Source organism: Octopus sinensis, linkage group LG4 (genome assembly GCF_006345805.1).
Source record: "Octopus sinensis linkage group LG4, ASM634580v1, whole genome shotgun sequence".
Lineage (NCBI taxonomy): Eukaryota > Metazoa > Mollusca > Cephalopoda > Octopoda > Octopodidae > Octopus > Octopus sinensis.
In genome coordinates this window covers 74,693,349-74,705,921 of record NC_043000.1, presented here as the reverse complement: position 1 = coordinate 74,705,921, position 12,573 = coordinate 74,693,349, and the positions used below count along the sequence as shown (strand labels likewise).

Here is a 12,573-nt window from a genome sequence, read left to right as displayed (position 1 = left end):
GCACCAAACTTTGTCCTCAAGGTTCTTGGCATAGTAATTTCAGGCATCCAACCAGCTGCCCACCTGGTCACAATTGACTGAGGGGGAGTATCTGATTGCTTTGAATTGCGCTCAATGGTGGTTTTTACAGTAGCAGCATTGGTGGTAGCAATCAGATAATCAACTGGAGGATAAAAAGTATTTATTTTAAAGAACACAGCTGTGCAATAGGTGCAAGAAGCAGGTTACATGGAAGAGCTTAGGGTACATAACTTGCAATGTTTCTTTAACAGCTACCATATACCAAGCAGCATCAAATAATAATAGGGGAAATTTGCTCTTGGAACCACCGTACTTCTTAGCAAATCATCGATGATCTGAGCAATGACTATGACAGAACTGATTTGAGTGACAAACATTCTATTAACAATGTGTAACTGAACCAATAAGTACATTAACAATTTTTTTCTCATTAATCTCACTTTCATTAACAATTAAAAATTGCATTTTGATCAGCCAGGTAGCTCTTGCAACTTTTAATTGTGTTTGTACTAAGCATATATTCTTACTCTTCACTTATTTCAGTCATTTGACTGCGGCCATGCTGGAGCGAAACCTTTAGTCGAACAAATTGACCCCATGACTTATTCTTTGTAAGCCTAGTACTTATTCTATCGGTCTGTTTTGCTAAGTTACAGGGACATAAACACACCAACATTGGTTGTCAAGCGATGGTTGGGGGGACAAACAGACACACACACACAAATATATACATATATTATAGGCTTCTTTCAGTTTCCCTCTATCAAATCCACTCACAAGCCTTTGGTCGGCCTGAGGCTATAGTAGAAGACACTTGCCCAAGGTGCCACACAGTGGGACTGAACATGGAACCATGTAGTTGGTAAGCAAGCTTCTTACCACACAGCCATTCAAGCACCTATCAGCACATTTTCAACATATGTAGATTGAGATGGAAGTGGCTTACTGATAGAATCAAAGAGACTTCACAAACTAATCAATGAGCTCAATAAGGCAATGACAAGAGATCTCCACAATCAACTAAAAAAAGATCCAGCAATGCAACAGTGGGAGAAAATGACTCAATGCAGTTAACTTTACATAAAAATTTACAATATAGGTAACATCAAATTTAAATGGTACATAATAAATATATATCAAAATATTATTGAGAAACTGGTAGCATACTGTACATTTATGTATAGTGAAAAGAATAGCAAGAATGTGGTGAATTATGATGATCATTCATAAAAATGTTTTTTATCTTTAATTTAACCTTAAAACAAACATTTTTATGAATTGTAACTTTTTGGCAAAAAACTGAGATGAGTTTGTTGTAATCAGTTAGATTAAGTATAAAGAACAAATTATTATTCATAAATTGTTTCATATACTACTAGCAGCATAGCCCGGCGTTGCCCGGGTATGTAAGAGCCCCTAGTAGGCAACGACTAATCCCAATCTAGTCCTTTCCCTCTAGGGAACGAAGGCGCATGTGTAGGTTGCAATGTCTTCTCTTCACTCCCAAATAACTTTCAAACAGCTATTGATAATTCAACCCAACCAATTCCTACAAGGAAGAAATTACATTTGAGACTTTATCCCCAACTTCTGCTAATAGCTGCTGCAGCCGCAAATTATTCGAATACTTTTTTTGCTTAAACTTTCTTTATAACTACCACCCCAAACGTTTTACCTTAAATTTTTGACGTACCCTAAGGGTCCTCAGACGCTACTTGCAAACTCTTGGTTTATTATAAACCGCTTTTGTCGTGTGCACCAAAAAACCTTTTCCATTCGTTTGTTCAGTTTGGTCACTTTTGACTTATTCGTTGTTGTCACTCACATTGCTGCCCGCTTTTTTGCCGTTTTTGTACATTTTGGGATACTTACCCCACGTGTTCCGAGAGTTAAAAAGGTTGAGATGCGTCCCCTAGACAGTCTGTGGTTTGTATTTAATACACAAATCGGTTTGCTATGTGTGCCACATATGATTTAATTAACCGATTTTTTCCAGTAATAAAGTATCCTATTGGAATAAAAAGGGCCATATAGCTCCTTGGAGCAGACATGATGCTCGCTGTGAATTTAAAAAAAAATTCCTGCCAATTTGTGAAAGATATTGTCGAAAATATGTCATCTTGAATTTGAACGCGATTTCCAAAAATGGCACGATTTTATCGATTTTTTCTGATGGTAAGGTATTGCATGGAAAACTAACATCAGAATTAAGTTTCTTAGGGTAACATTAAGCTTCACCAAGAGTTTGGTGAAAATCGATTGCAAGTTGCAAAAACTACAACAGAAAATGTGTTGCATATAAAAAGCTTAGATTCTCGACCCCATGTCAAATTTATCGATTTTTTTCAGAACTGGGGGAACTTTTCAAAATTTTCGCTGCGTTAGTTTTGAATTATGACATTGGGCTATGTGTGTGTCAAGTTTCATCAGAATCGGTTGAAAGCTGTAGTCAGGGTGAGGGTACAAACCTGACAGACACACAGACTGCCGTTTATATAGAGAGATACTAGAGTAATAGCCATCCTGTTTGATAACTTTGAAAGTATACTTTTTCCACCATGGGCAATATCAGAAAGTATGGCATATTTTGCAATTATTATTTAACTATTATCAAATTTCTTGGAGCTTATACAAAATAATGAACTGAATACTAAAAAGAAAATTAGATAAAACAAATGTCTCGTGTATATTTGCAATAAATGTCCCACTCATGCTAGCATGGAAGGCAGATGTTAAATGATGATGATGATATGCTGTTATTCTTCTAAATTTTATTAATACAATAGAAATCTACCCCATCAAAAACCTATCTCTACAAAATTTCATTAAGAAAAAAACACTTACACAAAAGTTATATTAGAATGAGTACATGATTCACTGTTGTTCTTGCAGAAACCCGCTTGCTCCCTTGGCTGCTGGTTATTGAGATATTTCAGTAGTCTGGGTACTATGATCTTTGTGAGAGGCATGATAGTTTTTCTTTCATTCTTGACTCTCTAGCCATCCATTGCTCCTTTCCTCTCTCCTTTTTATTGCTAACAGGAATGATAGCTTCTTAAATCTTTATCACCCTTCTTATGAAGCAAGTATTCAACCCTTTCCATAGCAATACTATTTTACCCTCCTTCAGATAGTGGTTGATGTGTAGAACAAGGATTTACTAACAACTCTTCACCTCTGCTCATTAACAGCTCTATTATTACACTGTCTTTCCTTGAGTTATGTTTGTTTTCATCAGCTTGAGGGTATTTTCAAGTTCACTTCCAACACCTGTGATGATGGAGGATTGAACTTCCCTAATGAATTAAAAGGGTTAGGGTAGAAGGTTTTGCATACCTCTTCCATCTCCCTTTGTCTGTCACTGTAGGCCTGTCCTTGTTCTTAAGAGCCATTACTTCTAACCTATAAAGTGCCAGCTCTCTTTTACATCAGCTTCCTCAATCTATAATTCTCACTGTTATTTTTTGGATGATCTTCCATGTTACTCCTTGTAGATTTCCATTTCTCTGCCATTTTCTTCATTTCCTGCAAGATATGTCCATCAAGTTCCCACTGGTTTGCACTTCTTGCCTTCTACATACAACTTTTAAAGAACACAGCTGTGCAACAGGTGCAAGAAGCAGGTTACATAGAAGAGCTTAGGGTACATAACTTGCAATGTTTCTTTAACAGCTACCATATACCAAGCAGCATCAAATAATAATAGGGGAAATTTGCTCTTGGAACCACCGTACTTCTTAGCAAATCATCGATGATCTGAGCAATGACTATGACAGAACTGATTTGAGTGACAAACATTCTATTAACAATGTGTAACTGAACCAATAAGTACATTAACAATTTTTTTGTCATTAATCTCACTTTCATTAACAATTAAAAATTGCATTTTGATCAGCCAGGTAGCTCTTGCAACTGATAAGATGCATGCGTCTTATCATTAAAAAAAATAACCTATATATATTTAATATGGTAATAATATCAGCAATTAGACCTTCATATGTTAAAACCAATGGGAGAATCCACTATTTTTACATACACATGTAATTTGCAAATTGACAGTTCGTTTCAAAATATAAATCAAAATATTATTCAAAAATTCATGAAAATGAAAATTTGAAATGAATTGCCAGTTTGAATATACAACCAGTGATAATGATTGTAATGATGACAGCAATGACAGTAGCAACATGAATGACTTCAACACTTATATTGCTTCTTGGATCTTATATTCATCCCATACTGATGCCACTAGTGCAGAAATTGAATCTTTTGCAAAGCTCAACTTTCCACAAACTAGTTTCATCTTCCTACATGCTTCCCTGACTAACACACAGATACTCTAAACACCCTTGATCTCTTTCTCACCTCTAAGTCTAAAATTATCTCAGTAAATCTTCTCTAAAACTATTCCTTTCAACTCTACTAGGTTATTACCATACATACAAACTAAGTATGAAAGTACATCCAGTTGCTTCAAACCATCAAAGTTACTAACCCTGACAATGTTCCTTCCCACTTTCAAGTAATACAGCTATCCCCTATCCTCACCAAATTATTTCATTTCTCTTTCTTTCTACAGAGATATATTCTGATCTTTGGAAATACACTACAGAATGTCTCATTCCCATTGACCCTGCAAACTGCCATCCTATCACACATCCAATATATTGTAGCAATAACCATTTTAGCCATTTTGAAATGTGGCGCGAATTGGCAATATGACGTAATGTCTTTGCCGAAGAATTGTCATTTTCGTTTTTTTTCTATTGGTTAATATAACTGCTCATATAAAGATTCTAGAAGTTTTGTAAAGAATATCTGTCATGAATTTCGATTCTTGTTGAGCAGTTATAAAAACCCTGGATTTTGGAAGATATTTCAGTGCTCGTTTGGTAGTCATTCAACTCCACGTCACTCACTCTTTTGGAGACATCGGTAAATTTTTATGCCATGTCTACGTTAATCACAAATCTATTTTGATTTGTTGGTTAACGTATTAGATAGAAAGAAGAAATTAGCTAAGGAATTTAAAGTTGTTTTTCTTCACAACGAAAGTTATCTTTCTTACTGTAAAAAATATGAATTGTTATATTTATATAATATAAAAATAATTAAAAAGAATATGTTTCTCTTCACGTTTGTTTTTCAACTGAGCATAGATAAATATGCATTTCTGTAATCTTTGATTTATGTTTCTTATAGTGGTTTAAAGGACACGATTAAAATATTCAACATACATGGTCGTTGATGTAACGTTCCATGCGTATATGTCTATATGACGTTATAACTGCAGTTAGGGTTAAAGATATGATGATAACACTTGAGTATAAGTGACGTTGAATCATTATATTTTCCCTTACTCAGAGGAAAGCCTAAATAAATAATATAACTTAAGAGAAAGCTTAAGGTAGAATAAACCGACAACCGCCATAATATCAAAGACAATCATTAACTACATTCTCCAACACCAAAATCTTTCTTCCTCATTAATGACCACCAGTATGGCTCATATAAAGCCATATCTATTGTAGACCTACATTTTCATGTTACTCACCACTAGACTCTCTTGTTGAAAAAAGTTGGTAAAAGCAATGTTGTTGCCTTTGATACCAGGAAAGATTCTAACTACAGATGGCATGCTAATTTAGTTGCCTATAAAACCCTTCTGTTTCTTATCTTTTGGATGGGTGTTTTTTCTGTCAGATCACACTAGCGTAGTGTGTGCTCATGGAACTCCCCCCACCATCTAACAATTACAGTGTTTTTGGCTTTATCTCTGAGACAATCTCTCCTGCATACATTTGACATATTTGCATTTTATCTCCAAAAGTCCCCACATGTATGTAAATGATACTACTTTTCATCCTTCCTTATCTTTTTCATCATCCACAAGCAACCTAAGTATCCTATGCCAAGTTTGCAATAAAACTTGAAAACATCCTCCAATAGGGCTATGCCAATCTTGTCTCCACTAATAGTAAAAAGACACAATTGTTGCGCATTTCAAATAAACACTATCATACCTCATTTCCACATGACAAACAAGCAATATCTAACTGCTTCAAATGCTTCTAGCAACCAAGACTGCATCATAGGAAGCTCAAGTGAGACACATAATAGGATACTGTTCCTACAGCTGGAATAATGTTGCTGCTATACTGATAGCCTAGACTACATCCAAAGAATGGTTACTCAACTGATTGACATGAAGTTGCTTGAAACATACTCCAACCTCTGGCTTAGATATGTTGTCTTATTTCTTTGCTTTTTCTACCACAACCTCTGAACTGGCTTGTCTCATACTAACTCTACTCCTAACTCACTCTTCTTTAGTCATCCATGTTGTAATACCTCTTATTTGCACCCAGGCTTTACTCCCCAAAATAGTAGCTCTTTGAAATGCCCAACACGCACAAATTTTCCCTCTCATGATCAACTTATAGAAGTAATGTATAAGTTAATGCAAACCTGGAATTGTGAGATTAACAAAGGTGCAAGAAGTACAACAGCAGCGTAAGAAGCAAATGAACAGATTTATTTAAAACATGTCAGAAGAAGAAAGCTGATGAGAACAAAAGTATATATTTATAGTGTGTATGAATGGTACCAGAGTACATGTACAAAATATCAAACCCTTTTATTTCAGATTTCAAAGTATCTTATTCTGAGCTTGTGAAATAAAGCAAGTTTTTTATATAATAAAATTATAAAATTATGCATCACTATTGCTAATAAGTATTAATAAAAGGTAGCAATAGTTTTTAGGTTGTGATTGGAAGGAATCAATAAAAAAGGAAAACAACCAATGTATTTGTTGTTTTGAAGCTCAGGATTAATAAGGAAATTACACTGAGCTTTTGCTGTATATATTTTAATAATAGAAAATTACTTTTAATTTAGAATATTTCCTCAACCACAGAAAATATTTTACATTCCAGACTAAAATCATACTGCATCAATTGTCAGGAATATATGCATTCTCCTTTAGATCAGACATATATACACAAACACAACAGAAGTAAATAAACACCCCATAAAACATCGTTTTATGTTTATTCTAACATGTAAAAGTTCATATCTTTTATTAATTGACATTTTTGTTTCAGGTTCTATATGTGACTGTTTAATCAATGCCACGAACAAAAGAAGCCTTGGAACTGAATTTTGAAGAGGCTGTATTGTGGGTCATTCTGAAGGTGGACATCACGTAAAATTGCAGAAAACATTGGGATCTTGCTTTCTACCAAAGGGGGTTAGGAGACCACATCATCTTGCCCAGATCAATAAGGGCCCTCTGACAGGACCCTTCTCTTTGTTAAGAGACGTGCAAAAGGCCACTGACATAGCAGAACAAGTTGATGTCAAAACAGTTGTCAGGTATCTCCACAAATTTGGTTACTATGGCAGGGTAGCAAGAAGGAAGCCACTTCTTCAACCAACCAACATCAAGCGGAGAAATGATTGGGCCAATGTGATAGTGGAGAGGCAACTAGCATTTTGGGACAAGTTCAGATTTGCTGTATTTCCTGACGCTGGCTGAGTGTGGGTCTGGAGACTCTGTGATCAAGAAAAGATTGCAGCCAACAATGAAACCTGGCAGCTATTCTGTGATGTGCAATTTGGAGCAATGGTTGATCAGAGCTGGTGGAGTGTGAGAGAAACAAATATGTGTCCATACTGCAGAAAGGACTCCTTCCAATCTTCTCCAGTGGTAAAATGATTAAAGAGGACTCTTTATTTATGGAAGATGGGGCTCCTTGTCACATAGTTAAAATAACCCAAGATTTGTTGGATGAGAATGGCATTAAAAAGCTTCCACGGCCAAGTCAGTCACCAGATATGAAACCTATTGAAAACATCTGGGATATAATGGACAGGACACTTCATAAAATGATCAAGAAAGCATCTTCAAAGCCAGATCTTTTGAGAATACTGCATGAAACTTGGCAAGAAATTCCGCAAGAGAATATTCGTCATCTGATCAGCAGCATGCCTAATAGGGTCCTTGCATTGAAAAATGTAATGGGCATGTCTACTAAATAGTAAATATTCACACTATAACAATTAATAAATAACTTGAATGTATAATTTCAGATTTAAATAAATTTTAATGATTATAAGGGTATTTATTTACTTCTGTCATGTCTGTGTACATATGTATGGGAAACAAGCAGACTAGATTTGAAGCATAAAACAGTTTTGGCCAAGCACAAACATCTGAGCATTCGTATATCATGGCAACCAGAAGCTTCCCATTTGTTCCAATCCCCATCCCCATCAATCCTCCACAGCATGTACTGTGGCCATTTTGAAGTTTACAAAGCAAATGTACAACTCTTGGCAATATCCCCACTACTTCTCAAAAATCTGCTGTAGAGTAAATATCTGGTTGGTTGTGCTGCATCCAGAACAGAAGCTACACTATTCTTCAGCCAGTTTGAGCTCAAGTTTCCTTACATCTCTTTTGTAGAAAGCCTAGAGCAGACCTTACAAAGGAAGCTCAACAAGGAGATTCCTCTTTTATTAGAGAACTCTCTCTTGTTTCCCTGTTTAAAAAATTGTCAGTTTATCACTTTGGATCGCTATTGCTTTGGTCTCTTTCCAGATGTCCAAGCCACCTGGCATACATAAGTCAGCCAAAGAGTATCTCCTCTATTTAAGGTTTTTAACATCTCAGGATGAATTTCATCTTCTCTAGTGGCCTTGCCACACCTGAATACTTTAATTTCACCTATGACATCAGCCTCTATGCTAAGTCAAAACCTTTCAATGTGGGTGACGGACTTTAGCAGACATGCATATTGTCACCTCTTCTTTTTATAATTTTTATTAATTGGACTGACAAACACAACCAGTGTGGAAGAGTGATATCACAATCAGTAGATGTAGGATCAATCAGCAGATATTTGCAGATGACATGGTGTTACTCAGCTCATCAGAAAGTGATCTCCAGCATGCATTGAATGGGTTCACTGCTGAGTGCTGCAAGGCAGAAATGAGAATAAGCCATGTGATGACTGAAACATTGGCCCTCTCAAGAAAGTCTTCCCAATGCACTCTGCATGTTAATGGAGTATTACTAAGGCAAGTGGAGCACTTTCAATCTCTCAGGGCTGTATTCATGAGTGATGGGAGACCAAATTGGATACTAGAATTGCAGGTGTCAACTCCAGCATGAATATTATTTACTTTATTTACATTTGATGGATATTTGTCTTCATCTTGTTTGTTGTTAACACACCGTTTCGGCTGATATACCCTCCAGCCATTATCAGGTGTCTTGGGGAAATTTCGAACCTGGGTTCTCATTCCTAGGGTATTTTTTGATGTTGTTATTATTATTATTATTATTATTATTATTATTATTATTATTATTCAGGTCACTGCCTGGAATCGAACTCAGAATCTTGGGGTTAGTAGCCCACGCTCTTAACCATTACGCAATATTCCTTATCTCTTAAATATAGAACTTTCCAGCATGAATGTTGTTATGGAAGGTGAACCCTTTTGGCTGGATTTTGAACATAGAACATCTGAATGGCAAGCAAATGAGCTTACCAAATAAGAGACACAATTCTCCAGATGAGGAAAATATAATGATTTCATCCACATCAAATATTGATTTGGACAAGGCAAAAAAAAATGGGAACTTCAAAGTTGAACTTAAAATCAGGTTTATGCACAGGTCTGTGACTAAGGGCAACCCAAGATATCCAGAAAATGGTTTTATACAAACAAAATGTTAAGTAACAAATCTGTAAAGCTAGACTTATGGCAAGAGGTTTTCAGGATAGAGATGTTAGTAATACTAAAAGTTACTCTCCTAGATGTTCAAAGGAGAGTCTATGTATAGCATTAGGAATTCTGGCTTTTCAAGGTTGGATAATCAAATTAATGGATATTAAGACAGCCTTTATGCAAAGCAAGCAATTATATTAGGTTACATAGAACCTCCTCAAGAGACCAATGTACCTCCAGTTTGTATGGAAACTTATAAAAAGTGTGTATGGCTTGACTGGTGCTTCAAGATCCTGGTATTTAACCCTTTCATTACCAAACCGCCCAAAGCTGAGCCCAAAACATTTTGGTTCATGTGACCAAGCCGCCCCAAAAAGTTTTGGTTCATGTGACCAAGCCACCCGAAAAAAATTTTGGTTCATGTGACCAAGCCGCCCGAAAAAAATTTTGGTTCATGTGACCAAGCCACCTATAATCACCTATTCATATTTAAATGAGAATATCCAAGTAAATCTTGTTAATACATTCGTGAAAACATGATTATACTTCATAAACAGTTCAGCTACAGTTTTGTACAACGATCGACGTGTAATTTTAATTCTGTGAATTTTGGGAGATTTTTTTCCAAATTTGTTCCTGTTGTGTTTTGAAAATTTGTAATTCTGACAAAAAATGGATATGAATTTCATTTGTCAAGCAGCAAATCAGAATTCGAAGGATTTTCCACTGAAGACCTTGATAAATCTAATTCTATAATTGAAAAAAAAAAGCATGTGGTATTTGATAATGAATCTGATGTGTAATTTTCCGAAAGTGAAAGCAGTGAATCTGAAAGCTCCGATGACAGCGAAAATGAATTGGCACCCGAATGGAGTAAAAATTTTAAAACTGTTTCTTTCAGTGATTTTTCTGAAGAAACTGGACCAAGTCACAGTCTTTCCCAAGAGAGTAAAGTGTTAGACTATTTCTTTTTACTTTCTCCTATGAGCTTATTTGAAATAATTATGGCGGAAAATGTAAAAAAGGATAGTTTGTGGTTTCCCACAAGCTTAAATGAAATTAAGGCATATTTTGCCATAAATATTATTATGTGCATTAGAAAGTTACCCAGAACAACAAAATAATTTGGTTTAGCAATGAGCCCTTTGGAGACGAATATGTCTCGAGTATAATGACAAGGACACGATTTTTGAAATTGACTCAGTATTTACATATAAGAGACACAAGCAGTACCCTAGTATGTGAAGAACCAGACTTTGATTCCTTATTTAAAATAAGACCCCTCATTGACTGTTCAAAACACATAAAACAGTTTATAAACCAGGGAGATATTTATCTGCTGATGAGGGTAGGGTAGGCTATAAAGGCTGAGTGTGTTTTCGACAGTATATGCCAGGAAAGCACACAAAATGGGGGATCAAAGTTTGGAAGATTTGTGAATCAAATGCTGGGTACTGCTCAGGATTTGAATTTTATACTGGAGAAAGAGACAATTATGTAAGTCAGCATGGTCTAGGGTATGATGTGGTCTTGAATTTATCACTTCCATACCATAATCAGGGCCGTATATTATTTTTTTGACCAATTTTTCAGTTCAGTTAAACTTGCGGAGGAATTTAGATACTGTGGCAACACATACATGCGCTACAATGATCGCTAGTAGAAAAGGACTGCCGTTGGATATAAAAAAGGCAAAATTTAAAAAAAAAAGGTGAAATAATTCAACGGCAGAAAGGAAATTTGCTAGCGACCGCATACAGAGATAAGAGGCAGATCAATTTTCTGTTCACCTGTGCACGGCCACATGTGGATGAAAATGGCATGCCATTTGTGAACCTTGATTATAACAGGTACATGGGTGGTGCAGATCGGCTGAATCAGATGATGTCTTACTATCCAGTTGGCAGACTGGGGAATAAATGGTGGCGATACCTGGTTTGGTATATAGTAAACATGAGTATTACTAATGCGTTTATAATATATATCAAATCGGGACCGGCTTAAAAGCGATGCAACCATCTGCAGTTCCAAGCAGATATAGCAACACAACTAAGAGCTGGTTATTCCTCAAAAAAAATAATTGTAGGGAGAAAAAAGCAAAGCCTGCCAGAGGGATATCCATCTGAATTCAGCCGATCTCCATAAATTAGAAAAAAATTGAGGGTCGCAAAAAGCAGTGTTGTTAATGCCTTCATCAAAAAAGGAAAGCTCTTAGTGGATGGGCTGTTGAAACAACTTTCCAATGTGCATTCTGCAAGGTTGCATAATGTAGAGCAGGGTGCTTTACAAGTTTTCATGATAGGAATATTGTTTGATTTGTATATATGTGTGATTTGATTTTATAAATATTTTCAAATTTACTTCGTTTTTCTTTTTCTTTATGTGTAATTTTAATTTACTTATTTTAATTTACCTGTAAGATGAGTGACAAATTTTGATTAATTTCTTTTGTAAATTATTATTGTATTTATGTATGTATCTATACATTATTGTATCTGTGTATCTATGTATGTAGGAGAGCTTGTTTAATCTAGTTGATGGTGTGTGTGTGTATTTTGTTTTCTAGTTTTCTTCACAGACAAATTCCAGTCTTTTGTTTTACTTATATATTTATGGTACACCTGTCTTTCGTGTTTTAATTCACATGATGAATCCAGTAATGTGCACAACTCTTCTATAGTAAAATTTTGTTGTATACCCAATTGAATATTAGCTAATAACACATTTTCTATAGCAATGTTTGAACAAAAATTTAAATAATTTTATATTTTGTTGAATTTACCTGTGTTTACCTGTAATTAGAGTCACTTTGTG

At 35.4% G+C, this 12,573-nt stretch overlaps 2 protein-coding genes across 12 annotated transcripts in view; both read right to left on the bottom strand.

Moving 5' to 3' along the window:
* LOC115210217 (SLIT-ROBO Rho GTPase-activating protein 3) overlaps positions 1–12,573 on the bottom strand; it is a 410,133-nt gene that overhangs the window by 199,651 nt on the left and 197,909 nt on the right. The window lies entirely within an intron of this gene.
* The window catches only part of LOC115210218 (serine/threonine-protein kinase Nek4), a 505,173-nt gene that overhangs the window by 404,175 nt on the left and 88,425 nt on the right, over positions 1–12,573 (bottom strand). The window lies entirely within an intron of this gene.